Genomic DNA, 17,951 nt, shown 5'->3' on the forward strand with positions numbered 1-17,951 from the left:
GCGGAACAGCCACCGCAATACCCATTGCCCACCCCTTTCACGCTATGTATAGAGTGAAAAGGTGCCTTATTTACAAGGCGGGGTTAAGGTGCATTAAATGGCTTAACGTCGCCTTGTAAATAACTTGGGTGCGCCGCATAGAAGCGGTTAAACAAAAAGTTAAAGTTATCCTATTTTTCAGTGTTGGACTTGGCCCTTTTTGCAGGGTCATCCCTAAACTTTTTGCCTTCCTCCTGTATTTTTTCTGACCTGTTGTTGGCTGCTTTATGACTCTGGGCACCTTACCACTGCTGATCAGTGCTAAGGTGCATATGCTCTCCCTTTTGTAAAATGTATACATTGATTGGTGTCCATGTTTGGCTTATTTAGTTTACTATCAGCCCCTAGTAAAGTGCACCAGGAGTGCCAGGTCTTGTAAATACAAATGCTGCTGGTGGGCTTGCAGCACTTGTTGTGCCACCCACAGAAGCGGCCTAGTAAAATGTGTCTAGGGTCTGCCATTGCAGAACCTGCGCGCGGTCTGGTACCGTCGCACTGGCTGCGCAAGTGCCCCCACTTGCCAGTCCCTAAACCTTCCCTTAACTACATATTAGTCACCCCTCTGGTAGGCCCAAGGGCAGGGTGCATTGTAGGCATAAGGTAGGACAGACCCTGATGTGTGTGGCATGTCTCTAACTTACTTTTATCACTAACTGCATTTCTTTTAATCATTGTGTATTTCACTTGCCTGACTTCTTCGGCGTGCTCCTCACGCTCGCATCCTCAAAATCGACTTCACCCGACATTAGCCTCCTCACTACACTGCCGTCCGGACCCTTACAGCTAATTCCAACGCGGTGAAGGAGGACTAGCAGGGAGACTTTGGTTGCCATTTTGGGTGGAGGGAGCGGACAGCGGTCTAGTCGCTCATTAGGCAGGGCGCATAAATTGAATGCCAGAGCGAGCGCGCAATACCCGTAGCACTCCTGGGGCGGAAGCCGGGAGGTACTTTTATTTCTAACTGCATTTCTTTTAATCATTGTGTATTTCACTTGCCTGACTTCTTCGGCGTGCTCCTCACGCTCGCATCCTCAAAATCGACTTCACCCGACATTACCCTCCTCACTCCACTGCCGTCCGGACCCTTACCGCTAATTCCAACACGGTGAAGGAGGACTAGCAGGGAGACTTTGGTTGCCATTTTGGGTGGAGGGAGCGGACAGCAGTCTAGTCGCTCATTAGGCAGGGCGCATAAATTGAATGCCAGCGCGAGCGCGCAATTCCCGTAGCACTCCTGAGGCAGAAGCCGGGAGGTACTTTTATTTCTAACTGCATTTCTTTTAATCATTGTGTATTTCACTTGCCTGACTTCTTCGGCGTGCTCCTCACGCTCGCATCCTCAAAATTGACTTCACCCGACATTAGCCTCCTCACTCCACTGCCGTCCGGACCCTTACCGCTAATTCCAACGCGGTGAAGGAGGACTAGCAGGGAGACTTTGGCTGCCATTTTGGGTGGAGGGAGCGGACAGCGGTCTAGTCGCTCATTAGGCAGGGCGCATAAATTGAATGCCAGCACGTGCGCGCAGCGGGCGCTCCGCCAGCGCGCCGAAGGCGCGCTAAAGGCAAGCCCGTCTGCACCCGTCCGCGACTGTCCGGGACCAGGGGCCAAGATTCTTGTCCCTTTGCCCGGCTATACAAGGCATTACAGCTCTGATTACCTACTGAGCCTACGCTATATTGGGAAAACAGACTGTATGCAATCCTTCCATGTATTGAACCTGCCTGTGGTTTGCCCTTCATGCAAACACAAGCTACATACTACCCAGCTTCCCGCCAAGAAACAGGATTATAACCTACTACTTTTAAATTGTAGGTCCCTACCCAAACACAAGACCGAAATTGCCCTTATGTTGGAGGAATATAGACCTGATGTAGTTTTCCTCACAGAAACTTGGTTGACAACAGACTCTGACCCAGACATTGTCTCAGCCTTACCCCCAGGCTTTCAAATTTCCCGGAAGGATCGGTCCGGCAGGAAAGGAGGTGGTCTAGCAATAGTACATAAAGAAGAATTTTCTTGCCGATGCATTGATAACCCAATTCCTGATTGCGAAAGCTTCGCTTTCAGCATCGACTTCTCCCCGAATAACTGCTTCTCAGGCACCTTTATATATCGACCTCCAGGCCCCCCTAAGCAGTTTCACAAGACCCTCCCCTCGATCCTGGCCGATTCGGTCCCAATGCTCTCGAATTATACTTTGCTATGTGACCTCAATTTCCATTTTGATACAGCCAGAGACCATATCGCCACCGAGCTGACAAATGACTTAGCGGCTTTACAACTGGAGCAGTTGGTAGATTCTGCCACCCACACTAAGGGCCATCTTTTGGACCCCGTGTTCAGCAACTGCCCCGAGCTAAGGGCTGGGCGACCTATTGGTCTTCCGTGGACGGACCATTTTCTTGTCCCTCTCATATGGTCTATCCGCAAATCACCTTGCTTAACCCCCAGCGCCAAAAACCTTAGAAATTGGGCTAAACTCCCTGTGGAATCCTGGTCGCGCAGCCTTGTTGGCTCCTGCCCTCTCCCCAACATGGATCCCGATATCGCCAATCAAGACTACGAAGAGTGGATCCGGCACTCTCTTGAGACCACACTCCCCTGTTATAAAATCACCACGAAGCGTGTACAAAAAACCGCCCCCTGGTTCTCCGAGGAACTCAGGAAAACAAAAAGACACTGCAGGAAATTAGAAAGACGGTGGCGCCTAGATTTCTCCTTGGAGGATAAGTCTCTCTACAGAAACGCGATCAAAGCTTATAAAAATGAGATCAAACTTGCTCAAGCAACTTATTTTTCCACTCAAATCCTACGCGCCAAATCAAAACTTAAAGAAATCTTCCAAATTATAAATAGCCTCACAAAACCCCCACCACCCTCTACACTACCCTGTAAACCGTTAGCTCACTGCAACGACCTGGCTGTCTTTTTCCACCAAAAAGTTCTTCGAATCTACTCCTCATTCTCTGACACTGATTCCCATCCAGTTTCCCAGTCACGGCCCTGTCAGGCGGAAGCCCCCCACTAATCCACGGCTATTCTGAAATACTTCCCTCTGATAGAACAGGACTCCCTGGAAATCCTAGCACGACAAGTGAAATCAGGGTCACCCTGCGATCCTGCTCCCCCAGAGGCTATGATCTCCGTTAGCCAGGTCGTTCTTCCCACCATCAAGAACCTCCTTAATGCCTCTATTACCTCCGGCAGAGTCCCACCTCCCTGGAAACAGGCTATGATCCGGGCTTTACTTAAAAAACCCAACCTGGATCCAGGCGACTTTAGCAACTACCGCCCCATTTTCTTGCTCCCCTGGGTGAGTAAGATTCTGGAGAAGCACATTAATATACATCTGACTGCTTTTTTGGAGACCAATCAGCTGCTGGATATCACCCAAACTGGTTTCCGACCAAAACATGGCACGGAGACTGCCTTATTAACGGTCACCGAAGAAACCAGAAGGATCTTGGATCAAGGCGGATCAGTGGCAGTGATCCTCCTTGATCTGAGCGCAGCTTTTGAGACCGTTAGCCATGATGTGCTTCTTTGCCGCCTCTCTGAAGTGGGAATTTCAGGTAGGGCACTGTGCTGGCTGAAATCTTTTCTGAGCAAGAGATCCTTTCAGATCTTTGAGGGCGATACTGTTTCCACCAGCAAAACCCTGAGCTGTGGGGTCCCGCAGGGCTCTTCGCTAAGCCCTGCGCTTTTTAACATCTATATGAAACCACTGGCTGAGGTTGTTCGTCCATTTGGAATTAAGATCATCTCCTATGCGGACGACACTCAGCTAGTGGTATCCCTGACACACGAGGATAGCCGATCCACGCCAACGGGACTAAGGCAATGCTTGGAGGAAGTGAAAGACTGGATGACGAGATCCTCCCTTAAACTTAATGGGGATAAAACGGAGCTGATGCTCCTGGGCTCTGTCACACCAACGATCCTCGACCCCCTCTGGCCCCCTTGCTAAGGCACTCCGCCTACACCTAAGGACAACATAAAAAGCCTGGGGGTATGCCTGGACAAAGCCTTAAGCTTCGACACCCAGGCTACCAGGCTGTCGGCGACCTGTTCTGGGCTTCTTAGGATACTCAGGAAAGTGCTTCCACTTCTACCTATGGAGGCCAAGCAAGTTGCTGTTCAAGGCTTGATCCAGTCCCGACTGGATTTTAGCAACTCCCTGTACCTCCGTGCTCCCGACTATACAGTTCGTAAGTTGCAGATCGTTCAGAATTGCGCTGCTCGTACCCTATTACAGCTGCCACGGAGATCATCAGCCAAACCTGGGCTGAGGAGCCTGCATTGGCAGCCGATCCGACAAAGAATCACCTTCAAGGCTATGTGTATTGCCCATCAAGCCTTTTGGGACAAAGGACCAGCAATCTGCCGCAATCTCACCTCACAATACCATCCTAGGAAACAACTTCGCTCCGGCCAGGCCTTCCTAGCAATAGTTCCCAGAATCAGCAGAGCGAGAGCTGGCGGCAGGATGTTCTCTTACAACGCCGCCAAGTTGTGGAACCTCCTTCCCCTTCAGCTGAGATCCAATCCCAACTTGTTTTCCTTCCGGAAACAGTTGAAGACTTTTCTTTTTACCTCTCCAAACTAACTCCGGCTGTTCGCCTCTGATAACTCACCACACTCTGCGGGTAGCGCTTGGACGCCTCAGGGCAGCAATTCGCGCTTTACAAATCCACATTTCATTTCATTTCATTTCATTTCATTTCATGTCCTAATAATGAATTACAGCCATTTTCATTTTTCACTATTGAAGGCTACCTGCTCTCCATAGACCAGAATGGGCTGCTGGAATTACTACACGCTGTAATTCCAGTGGACTCAGAGAGCATGGTAGAAAGTCAAGTTTAGTATGCCTGAACTCAGAATAATAAAATACTTCTTTTAGTAAAGTTTATTTTAATATCCTGTGTTTGTAAATACTACTTTTAGGAAGTTAGTATTTACTGACCTGGTCATTTCAGTCCGCCTCTGCTGTGTGTGTGTGTTCTGCCTAGCAACAGTAAGGAGCAGGGTTGGGGAATCCCCAGAGACAGGCTGACTGCCAGGTGGTGGGTAGAGAGATTACACCAGGATGGGTGGGAGGAGTACACCATGATTCTGAATAGACCTGTGCTCTGCCACCACAAAGCCGGCTCCGCCCCCTGTGGAGCAGCTGATGTCTCTGCCCTGCTGCTGAAAGGAAAGAGCAGAGTCACCACAACAAAGTGCTCCAAAACCGGACTGAGCCAGGCCCAGGCCCCCTGGCGACAAAGAACAAAAGAATTGCTGTATAAAAGAAGGAGCCCTGCTCCTAAGAAATCAGATCCTGTTTGCGCCAAGAAGAAACTCTGCCCGAAGAGAAGGACCTGGGAAAGCTGCATGGAGGACTACTGTCTCTGACCTGTGAGACTGGCCTGTGGTGGGTGCCTTGCTGCAAGAAGGAGAGGAAGAAAAGACTGAGGAAGACTTTTGATCAACTTGTGCTTATCAAACAATCTCCAAGGGCTTGCTTGTGAACTTGCCCCCTGAACTGCGCCCCAGGAACAGTGGGCGCTACCTTTCCCCAAGAAGAAGAGAAGCTGCTGGAGGTGATCCTGTAACGCTGACCCCAGAGGACCTGTGAGCCCCTCATCTGAGAACTGCGACGTCTGCCACCGGGGCTACTGTAAGCACCGCAAAGGCCTGCCTTCCTGGCCCGAGCAGCGCAAGCAACTGCCCCCCGAGCCGTAGCTCGAACCGCAAAGAAGAGACTGATCAGGCTCCAAGCGCCGAGCATCTGCGACCCTGCGCCGCCGAGATCACTGCAAGGACCTGTGCACCGTTCACCCCCTGAGTAAAGCCGACAGCGCGACGCGCTGAAGAAATTGCCTCCGAGCTGCCCCTCCTGCTTCTGAACTTGGAAGCATCGCCGCCCGCTGACCAGGAGGGACAACAACGCGACGTGGGACGCCCCTCTACGGACCCCTGAGGCTGCTGCGACCTTCTTCCCCCAAAAGTAAAGGTACTGTGTGCTGCGCGCTTTAGTACGACCCGTCCGTTGCTTTGTTCGGGCCGTACTGGCGCTTTCGACCCGCTACGCTGTTTACGCGTGAAGCGTGAACCTTGGCAACCTTCATGTCAACTGTACTCCATTTAAAGTATAGGACTTTGCTCACACGAGAAGTGTGAGGTTTGGAAAGAGGCGTACCGAACGTGTACGACACGTACCTACGATGGTATGGTCCGTACGGTTCACGTCCCGAGTACGCGTGCTCACGCGAGAAGCGGCAAAACACGTTTAAAACATTGTAAGAAGCGTTCCGGAGGCGCTACGAAGCGCACAGACCCCTAAGGAAGCTCATTTTGAATAGAAAAGTGCCATTTTAAGAACTGTGGACTGCCTAAAAGCATTGAAAGTAACTGGAACCTTATTTAAGTGAAGAACTGTATTTTAACCAGCCCGCTTGAAGAAATCTTATCTATAAAGAACTTTATTTTGATATAAATACAGCCTTGTGTCTTTGTGTGGTGGGGTGGTGATTATTGTGTGGGACAACTTGAACTCTTAACCTAATGCCCTCTGGAATCTAGCCTGACTGCTTGCGCCATGTTACCTAGAGGGTGAGCAGGGGTTATTTTTAAAGAGGTAATCCTTTGCCCTGACTTAGATGAAAAGGGTGCCTGCTTGTCGCAAGTGCATACCTGCGCCAACCAGAGACCCCGGATTGTAACATTCAGATTCCCTCAATGTGCTCTACTGTCGGGTTCATAACAGACCGATTAGTCCCAAGAGAGCTGGGAAGGGTTGGCTAGGGGAACCCACATGTGCTATATACAGATTGCTTGAGTAATGTGAGTCCTCACTCAAAGTGGCTTGGGATAGTTTTGTAAGAGGAAGGGATTTTTCTTTCTTTTTTTCACTCTGTACAGAACTTTGATACCCTTGGGTCTTGTTTGCACTTTATAAAAACTCCCTAAAAATTAAAAAAATAAAAAGAAGAATTGGTAGCCCAACAGCTCTTTCTTTCGCCAACAAGACATAACCTTTATTCAGGAATTCTTGTATTAATGGGGATGGCTTCTTCGTTTTTCCACCCCAGGTGTTCCTGCAGTACTTGATTCATGGCGCAGAAGTGTGTGGACCATATGTTAGTATTGAATCTCCAATTTTTCTACCAATGTATAGTCTATCGACATTTCAAGATGGTGGGCATTCATCTTTTACAAGATCTTTTGAAAGAGGGTGACTGGATGGTCTGTCTAGACCTCAAAGACACTTACCTGATGGTGCTGATATTCGCACTCCCCAAAGAGTTTCTATAATTCCAGTGGCGGGACCAATGATATCAGTTCTTAATCCTTCCACTCAGGCTTGCATCAGCTCCATGGTGTTTAATGAAATCGGTGAAACCAAAGTTGGGGAAGGGAGTGTAAATGATTACCTAACTAGATGATATTATAATCATGGCCCAGGCTTGGACTCTTCTGTTGTAACATCGGTCATGGGCAGTTTATCTGCCTCTAAGTCTAGGTTTCATTATAAACCAGTCAGAGTTAATCCTGATTCTGACCTAGACATAGAATTCCTCTGTATTCAAATTGACTCATTCAAGGCCCAGTTACAGCTTCCCAGCCAGAAGATAAAAGACATCAAGAAAGTGTTGGAATCCACCTTGAGCAAATAGTGGATATCGTTGTTGTCAATAGCAAGGCTTGTCGGTCTATTGACATCCTCGATTCAAGCAATCTTCCCTGGACCTCTGTACTACAAAGCTCTCCAACAGCTACATTTCAGACTTCTGCTCATCAGATTGTCCTAAACAGATCAGGTTCGGCTGTCAGACAACAGCAGAGCAGAACTCAACTGGTGACTGCAACACATGGATGCTTGATATAGCAAAGCCATATTCGGTGCCCAACTGGATGTAGTGATCGAGTCAGATTGCAGCTGATGGGGTTGGGGTGCCCGATGCGGAGATATCTCCACTAGAGATCACTGGGGATGAGATTAATTCAGTCTCCATATCAGTTGCCTAGAGCTACGTTTGGGCATGCTGATCGTAAAGACCCTCTACCACAGGAGAAACAACCGGCACACCAATGTGCTGGGGGGGTCAAGGTACAGTATTTTAGCAGGAATTGCCAAGGATTTTGTGAACTTCTGTCTACGACACAGAATATAAGTATTAGCGGAATACATTCCAGCCCAGAGAAATGTCATAGCAGATTGGAACTCCAGGTTTCTGATGGACATGAGCTAATGGAAACTTCACCCACACTTCTTTCAAGCTTGACATTTTCGGCCATTGTACGATCAACCTCTTTGTGTCGAGAAAGAACACCCAGCTACAGGAATCTTACAGCAGGAGACAGGACCCTCTAGCAAAACGACAGATACTTTTTTGCAGGATTGATCACTGGGGATGCGTTACGAATTTTCCCAAATTGGGATGATAGTGTGAGTTGCGACGCAAATGAGGAGGCAGAAAGCCATGCTAATCCTCATAACCCCATTATGGAAGGCCCACCTTAGTTCCTGCTTCTCCTGGAAAGGGTGGTGGATCTTCCGGTTAGGCAGTTGATGTTCCTGGAAATTCTTTAGGACTCCCTGGGTGCCCTACAATTTGCTAGTATTGCAGAAATATCTGCCTTTTATTCCCTGGAAAATTTCAGGCAATGGTGGTGTGTGCCGGGAATATCAAGCCAGGCTATTGGCTGTATATAGCAACCCTGGGCTCCCTCTACTCACACAAAGTACAATGCAGCATGGAAGAGATGGTTGGCTTGGTGTCTGGAATGGCATCTGTATCCTGTAGTGTGGATTTTAAAGATATACTTAATTGTTTCTCAGAGAGAGCAGAAGAAAGGTTAGGTTACAGGTCAGTAAATAATTTTCGTTCTGCGATTTATGGAGGCCACACTCACTTGGATGGCAAACAGGTAAGTATTCATCCATTCGTATGCAAATAGCTCAAGCACATCACAGTAACTAATCCTCCCAAACCTCATTATGATAATTCTTGGGATGTAAATGCAGTATTGAAATTGTTGGAGCAATGACTGGATAAGGCACAAGTGTCCAGGATACAATTGCCCCTATATTTACCAAGCTGCTATGCTTGGTGCCAGGCAGAGGAGTGTCTGGTGTAAAAGTATTAGATTTAGCAGGTAAAGTTTACTCTCAAGACGACGTTACTTTAGCAATTTCTAAAAAAAAAAAAAGATTTCTATGGCCATTGAATATCTTGCTTTTCCACAAAAAGAGACATTGTGTGGTGAGATGTCTGCGGGTCTATGCAGTATGCATGCGCCAGTTCAGAGCGGATACCGGTGGACAGCTTTGATTGCGCTTCAGAAACCCCATAAACCGGTGTCAGCGGTGACTCCAGCTCAAATGGGGGATGGCTGAAGCTGGAATTGATGTCAGTGGATGTGGGGCACATCCAGGTAAAGGTGATATGGCATCCAGAGCTTTTGGCTTAGGTTCTAGATTAGAAGATTATTTGAAAGCAGCAGACGCATAAATTAGGGCAGCACCAAAACTAAAGCCTCCCAAAGCTGGTGTAACGAGGAGAGATATTCACATTTCTCCCCGTTTTTCCTATTTCCATGTGCGCCGCATTCTGCAGCGCGCATAGAACGGGGCAAACGCCTTCTTTGACTGTTTTTTTGCAGAAAGGTGTCCCTCCCTGCACAAGAACAATCATGCCAGCAACACACCCTTGCACCATGGTGATACTTAAAGGGGTATGTTACAAATGGGGCATAAAACAACAAACGTGTTTCCAGCAGATCAAAGGTGAAGTATGTAATGCAAACATTGTGGCTCCTTTTGATATGAGGAACAAAACCACTGTCACCTCTGATGCAAACGCAACAGGCATCGGTGCTGTGTTGTCCCAAATGCATGGTACCTGTGCATTCGTCTCGCACTCTTTGACAGACACAGAGCGTCATTAGGCTGCTGTTCAGGGAGGCTTTAGCGACGGCTTGGGGCTTGGAGTATTTCTGTACTTATATTTGGGGTGTTCATACCCCCTGCAGACAGATCACACACTGCTGTTGAATACTCTGCTTCCTGCTGGTACCGGAAAAGGGTCAGCTGGACTGGCCGGTTCACTTCCGGCTCCAGCAGTCCGATTACTGCTTCAAGCATACACCTGGGTGGGTGAATGTCCAGGGAATTGCCTTTCGCGATTGTTAGATTGGAAACCAGTGGATGAAAAGGCGGTGAATTGCAGAGAACAAGATAGAACTGCAGTAAGTGTGGCGGATGTGGTCACGCGCTGTCATGGGGTGGAGAGTGAACTGGAATGGATTGATGCTGTGAAAAATGGCAAGGTTTTAGTGGAAGTGATGCGATGATAAAGAACGGTGGGAGGAGGGGGGGTACCCTGCCTTTGGCCTTGCAACCATATGTATTCCATCAACAAGAGAGAGAGGGTTTTTTAAGACACTCTTAATCCCCACAACTATATGACCATATTGGTCCCAAGACTGGCCTGGATCGAAGCCAGTCATTCGCCGCGGTGCTGGTGGATGTTCATTCCTGGTGGTCGGTTGTCAGAGTCTTTCATGACATTGCCATGCGCTCGACCATTTGGGAATTATGCGAGGATTTCAGGGAGGCAGGGTTCCCGATGGTACTCATCACCGACAATGGTACACAGCCGGTTTCTGGCAAGGTAAAATACTTTTTGTTGTCATGTGGGGTGAGGCATTCACATACTGCTTTGTACAATCCCTGTGCCAATGTAATTGTGAAAAAGGTGAACTGCATGATAGATAGATAGATAGATAGATAGATAGATAGATAGATAGATAGATAGATAGATAGATAGATAGATAGATAGATAGATAGATAGATAGATAGATAGATAGATAGATAGATAGATAGATAGATAGATAGATAGATAGATAGATAGATAGATAGATAGATAGATAGAGAGAGAGAGAGAGACGGACGGACGGACGGACGGACGGATGGATAGATGGATGGATAGATGGATGGATAGATAGATAGATACATGATAGATCGGATGTGGAAATTATGGTTTCTGAATTGGTTTGACTTATTGTACAACTGAGAATTCTGCTACTGAGAAGGTTCCCTTTTACATGATGAGGGGGAGGAAGCCTGTTTCCAAACTTTGCCCTTCATGGATGCGAGATTTGATAGAAGGGAAAGTGGTACCCGACAGGACAGCATTGCTAGTCAGAGGATCGTTTCTGGTGATTGGGTCAAAATCAAGACTGGCAGAGGGGTAAAAGAATTCATTTACTTCTGTGGTCCTTTTGAAGAGAAGGAGGTGCATAGGTGGCCTCTGGTGCTATCTAATGGTGAACGTTGGAACTCAAGCAGAGTAGCCAATTATAGTGGTCATGAGTATTCTGGGCATAGGGAGGGTGATGAAGGTTGCAGTGGCTTTAGCTCATGAATGATAAAGAAGTGTTGGATGCAAATGGAGGTGGTATGGAGCGGGGTCATGGCTTTACAAGTGGTGACAGTACCCGATCGGGTATTGAGGCTTGTGTGGGCAGTAGGAATTGGATTGTGGTCAGTAGAATTCCCAGTACTAGCAGACAGCCTACCTATCTGCGTGACTTTGTTCAGTGATGGCTGTATCTGCCTTGGGTATGCTCATTTTGTCTCATTCTTCTTTTTCGACAGTATGGGCCCGATTCACAGAATTAACTTAAGACAAAATCCTAAACTTACTACTTTTGGTATTCACAGAATGCACTTACTGCTTTTGGTATTCACGGAATGGATTTACGATTACTAACTTTACGTCCGCACTCGGGCCGGAAATTCCGGCCCGGAGGCGGAGCTTCCGGCCCGGAGGCGTGGCTTCCGGCCCGGAGGCGGAGCTGCCGGCCCGGAGGTGGGGATTCCGGCCAGTGGCAGAGAGACTCTTGGAGGCTATGGTCTGTACATTGCTGTTTTCTTTTGTCCCAAATTAATTTCATGTCATTCCCTCTTAGTGGGATTCAGCATAACATTTTGATTATGATAATGGCGTTGTATATTTCTCTCTCAATATTTAGACTCACGGAGCGTATACCATTATCACTTATCTCCGAGGCAATGTTTTCTCTATTCCTTGGTGACATTTTTCTTCATTCTTGGTCTCTGCACCATTCAGAGACTTCATCGTGGCAGAGTTTTCTTTACATCCTACAGTCAGTCCTATGTTGTCTATTTTTGGCATGCCACCGGGGTGAAGCACCAGTCTCCTGTATAGAAGAATATGTTAATGCTGATTTATTTTGATCAGTACTGCCATGATATTCAAGAATATGTTAATGCTGATTTATTTTGCTCAGTACTGCCGTGGTTTTCAAAAAGGAATTCATGAGTTTTGCTGACTTCATTTATTGATAATATGCTTGCTATTTTCATTTTGTCATTACTTCCACCAACTGTGATTGCACTTTTTATATTCTCTGTCTTGTAGTCCACCCAGATCGTCTATTTACACTGTATTTTTGCTCTGGTGATCAAGTTGTTATGTCTGCATTCCTTTGAGTTTATTTTTCTTGCATGGTCCTACTTGAGGTGTGACTGCACTTTTGAATTTCAGTGGGGTGCAGTCCACCCAGATCGCACTTTTCTTGCGCTTGCTGTTGAGGATTCACTACTTTGGTGTAGTTTTCCGTTTCTTACTCTCTTGTTTTTTCTTGCTGTTGATTCTCAGTGGGGAGCATTACACTTAGTCTCCCTCTGTCTGCTTTCTGGTTGGGTGCTTTCACCCGTTACTTGTTTTTGGTTGGGTGTTGGCACCCGGTGCTTGCTTTCTGGCTGGGTGTAAGTCACCCATTTGCTTTTTTAGATTGGGTGTTAGTCACCCGTTGCTTGCTTTCTGGTTGGGTGTAAGCCACCCGTTACTTGCTTTCTGGTAGGGTGAAGTTACCTATTGCTTACTTTCTGGTTGGGTGCATGTCACCCATTGCTAGTTTTCTGTTTTTGTGTCAGTCACCTGTTGCTTGCTTTCTGTTTGGGTGCTAGTCATCTCTTGCTTATTTTCTTGCTGGGTTTAAGCCACCCTCTGCTTGCTTTCTGGTTGAGTGTACCCTCACCTGTTATGGTAATTTGAGCACTCCTTTCTTGTTAGTTTTCGTAAAACATTTTCTCTTATTTATGTATTTCTCTTTCTTTTTTGCTTTTGCGTTTTGCGTTTTTGGACAGTTTCCTTCCTTTGATATTCCTTGTTTCATATTTGCTGTGTTAAGGAAGGAGATGTGTGTCTTATCTTTCATGTGCTCCATTTCCTCCTTGGATGTTTTAGCATTTTTATGTATTGTTGCAATTTAAGTGCCTTGTGTAGTTCACGAAATGTTGTTTGCATTTTTGCACTTGCGATATCTTCTTATGCTAGTTTTTTTTCTAACTGTAATTTTCTGCTTATATTCTAGTCTTTTGCATTTCTTATATAATGCTGTTGTCAACTTGTATTTTGCGACATTTTCCCTTGCAGGTTTCTTTTGTATAATTTTGATCTTTCTTCTTATATTTGCTATGTTTTTGTGTATTATATAAAGGGGGAAGGATTGTTATAACTAAAATTTTATATTATCCATCTTCCCTGTTTCTCTGCCTCTGCTGCTCAGCGAGTGTGAATGCGTTGGGTAAAATGTTGGTGTGGATGGTGAAGTCATTGGAATATGAGGTTTGCTGTGACATCTAAGACCAATAAACGTATTCATCTGTAACCTAACCACGTCTACTGGAACTCATTACAACGACACAACAGCATGGTATTATGATAGCCTGTGACTCCAGAGCCTTCTTGTTCTCTCTGGAGAGCACCGATCCCCGATTTACTGAGGGTTAACGTCAGTCCATGGTATTATGATAGCCTGTGACTCCCGAGTCTTCTTGTTCTCTCTGGAGAGCACCGACCCCCGATTTACTGAGGGTTAACGTCAGTGCATGGTATTATGATAGCCTGTGACTTCCGAGCCTTCTTGTTCTCTCTGGAGAGCACCGATCCCCGATTTACTGAGGGTTTACGTCAGTCCATGGTATTATGATAGCCTGTGACTCCCAAGACTTCTTGTTCTCTCTGGAGAGCACCGATCCCCGATTTACTGAGGGTTTACGTCAGTCCATGGTATTATGATAGCCTGTGGCTCCCGAGCCTTCTTGTTCTCTCTGGAGAGCACCGATCCCCGATTTACTGAGGGTTAACATCAGTGCATGGTATTATGATAGCCTGTGACTCCCGAGCCTTCTTGTTCTCTCTGGAGAGCACCGATCCCCGATTTACTGAGGGTTAACATCAGTGCATGGTATTATGATAGCCTGTGACTCCCGAGCCTTCTTGTTCTCTCTGGAGAGCACCAGTTATTGATTTACTGAGAGTTAACTCTACTTTGCTTTGTGTCAGGGGGTGTCACTGAAGCACAAATACCCATAGGTTTTTATGCAGAGCCCACTCTACTGGAATAGCTGCATTAGGAATTTTATCAACTCACTCCTTCTGAATCAGGTGTAAACAAATGGAAATGTGCTAATTTCCCCCAAAAACAATTCATTGCATGTGTTGCATCCTTCTGAGTATGACTTAGTATAAGAATTTGTAGTATTGAAGTACGATGTTTCTAGTACAAATCCGATGCTAGGCAGCTCACACATACCCTTGCACTGTGTTTTGAGGCTATGCACCATGCCAAGCAGACACCTTGTGCACCACGATGAAAGCAGCAGCACACCAGTCTTAGGGAATATGGTTCTGTACTCTTTTCCACAATACAGCACAGCACATTTGGGGCCTTTTTATGTGGCTGCGTAAAAAATGCAGAACACTGCGCCTTATTTACAAAGTGATGCATCTAAGCAGATGTGTCACTTTGTAAACCCCTGTTCTACATTATATCTGCAACAAGTATAATGTATGCAAGTGGGCATTCCGGCACAGAAAAGGCTTGTAGAAGTGTCGCAGTGAAATCTATGAGATTTCACTGTGACACCTCTAGGATGCCACTGCGTCAAATCCTTATGCCTGCCTCTCAGTAGGTGTATGGGGTGACGCAGGCTCTTTCACATAGGACTTGCACAAGGACCCGAGCAATGCGTCACTTTTACGCCTGCAGATACATCAGGGATACTGACGTATCTGCAAATCCTTGTGACATGGAGCACCCTACAGTAAATAAGGAGCATCCACGGTGTCGCAAGGTGGGCACACTGAAAAGTGTTGCATCGCTGTTTTCGCGCAGCGATGCAACACTTTTCGTAAATGAGGGCCTTGGTTTCTGTGCTGAATGACAGATTAATAATTGTCGGCGTAACCAAAAACCTGACAGGGCTTGTGACACTACTCTCTGCTGCTCTATTCTTTGCAAACTGTGACCACTATCGGAAATTCAGAGATTGCACTTGGTGAAGTATTTGCTATGCACTGGCATGTTCCTCTGTGATTGTCATCAGGAAGTTTGTGGTTTTCATTTCCGTGCACACTGATGGAACATCTTTGTGTCACTGTGGTTTTCATCGCATGTGAACATTATATTCTCCCAACTAGGACTCATTGTATTGTATTGTAAATGCATTTATATAGCGCTTACTACCCCTGACGAGTCGTCAAAGCGCTTTTTCGGCGAGTAGCACGCTCCTCCGGGACCCATAGAGGATTAGTGTTGAATTAGTATAGTGAAACATGCAAGTACATTTTAAGTGGTGGATAGGTTAGTCAGTTATTTGGATTTGGAATGATAGCAGAAGGATAGAGGAGGAAAAAAGGTTTGTATTTATATAGCGCTTGTTACCCCTGATGGGGTGTTGAAGCACGCTATTCAGGAAGCCCATAAAGGATTAGTGGTGAATTAGTATGGTGAAATATGAAAGTAATTTGAGTGGTGGGTATTAGTCAGTTATTTGGAGTGAGGGGGATAGCGGAGGGATAAAAGGGAAGAAAGGTTTGCATTCATATAGCACTTATTACCCCTGATGGGTGTTGAAGCGCTTTTCTGGCGAGTAGCACGCCACTCCGGAACCCATAAAGGATTAGTGTTGAAAATGAGTATAGTAAAATATGAAGTAATTTGAGTAGTGGATATGTTATTCAGTTATTTGGGTACAGAAGGGTAGGTGACGGGATAGAAGAGGGAAGGAGGTTTGTATTTATATAGCGCTTGCTACCCCTGATGAGGTTTTGAAGCGCAAGTAGAGCGCTACTCTGGAACCCATAAGGATTAGTGTTGAACTAGTATGGTGAAACATGAAAGTAATTTTAGTGGTGGATAATTTAGTCAGTTATTTGGATTGAGAAGGGTTGGAGAGGGGTAGAAAAGGGAAAAGGTTTGCATTTATATAGCGCTTGTAACCCTGATGGGGTGTTGAGACACTTTATTGGCGAGTAGCATGCCATTCTGGAACCCATAAAGGATTAGTGGTGAATTAGTACAGTTGAATATGGAATTTGATAAGTGAACATGTTAGTCTGTTAATTTTGATTGAAAAGGATAGTGGAGGGATAAAAGAGTGAAGGATTTTTATACTTTTAGGTCTTAGCAGTAGGAGGAGGCTTTTGGATGAGTACAAAGGAGTTTTAGATGGGAGGAATCAGAGGGAAGAGTTTAGAAAGGTTTGTTTTGGGGGATCGGTATAGTAAAAAGAGGTGTCAGATGATGCAAGGAGGGGTAGAGTAGGAGAGAGTGTAGACAGGGTTATTTTGGGGGGATCATAGTAGTGGTATGGGGATTGGGATCAATGAGAGAGTGGAAGTAGGGGATATATTGATAGATGTTTAGGATGAGAGATAGGGTCGTGCATTGGAAAGAGTAGTAGAAGGAAGTTTGAGATGAGTCAGAAGGTTGGGCTAGAAGATATATTGAGAGAAGTATAGGCTGAGAAATAGGGTAGTGCATTGGAAATGCTAAATTAGAAGAAAGTGATAAATATATAGATCCATAAGTACATTGAAAGTATAAAGATACATAAAGGAGGTAAGTATATGTAGATTAAAGATATTGATAGCGGTACAGGATGAGAAATAGGGTAGTGCATTGGATATGCTTTTTCAGGAGAAAAGTAACAGACACACAGATCCAAGTACATAGAAGGTACATAGATGCAAACTAGAAGTATGTACATGTAGACCAACGATGATTTTATTTATTTATTTATTTATCATTATTATTATTAATATTATTATGATTATTATTATTATTATTATTATTATTATTTTCTCTCAACAATATAATTATTTTGCATGTTTATACAAAGCAATACACAAAGATAGGTACACATCTATAGTGGAACCAAATGCTTATATACAGAGGGATATGCTGTAAATTTCTCTTTGCGTATGGTGCTTATGTGGGGACGAGCCAATTCTTGAGTAGTTTTCTGAAGATAAGGTGGTTGTTGGTAGACCTTATGTTGGGGGCTAAAGAGTTCCATTGTTTGGCTGCTTGAACAGAGAAGGATGTGCCACCCATGTTTTTTTTCTTGTATCTTGGGATTTTGAGGCGAGGTGCTCCTTTAGAGCGGAGGTTCCTTTGTTGAATGTGTTTGGTGAATTAATTCCTGATGAAGAGTGGTCCCATTCCATTTATTGCTTTGTGGGTGATACAAAGCAGCTTGAACATAGATCTTCTGGCAACCAGTAACCAATACAGGACTTTCAAGGCAGCGGAGATGTGGTCTCGCGGTTTGATATGCAAGAGTAGTCTGACAGCCGAGTTCTGAATCCGTTGTAGTCTTTTCATGGTCATTAAAGATGATCCGTGGTAGAGGCTATTGGCGTAATCGAGTTTGGACAGAACAAGGGAGATAGTAGCTTGGACCTTGTGTGGAAATCCCAAATGAGGGAAAAGTCGTCGCAGCGTTTTTATGGTGACAAAGCTTGATCTTGCTAGTTTGTCCACTTGGGCATTCATTGACAGCTTGGAGTCCATTGTCATTCCGAGGTTTCTTACTTCCTTCG

The sequence above is a fragment of the Triturus cristatus genome, chromosome 5_1, assembly GCF_964204655.1.
Source record: "Triturus cristatus chromosome 5_1, aTriCri1.1, whole genome shotgun sequence".
NCBI lineage: Eukaryota > Metazoa > Chordata > Amphibia > Caudata > Salamandridae > Triturus > Triturus cristatus.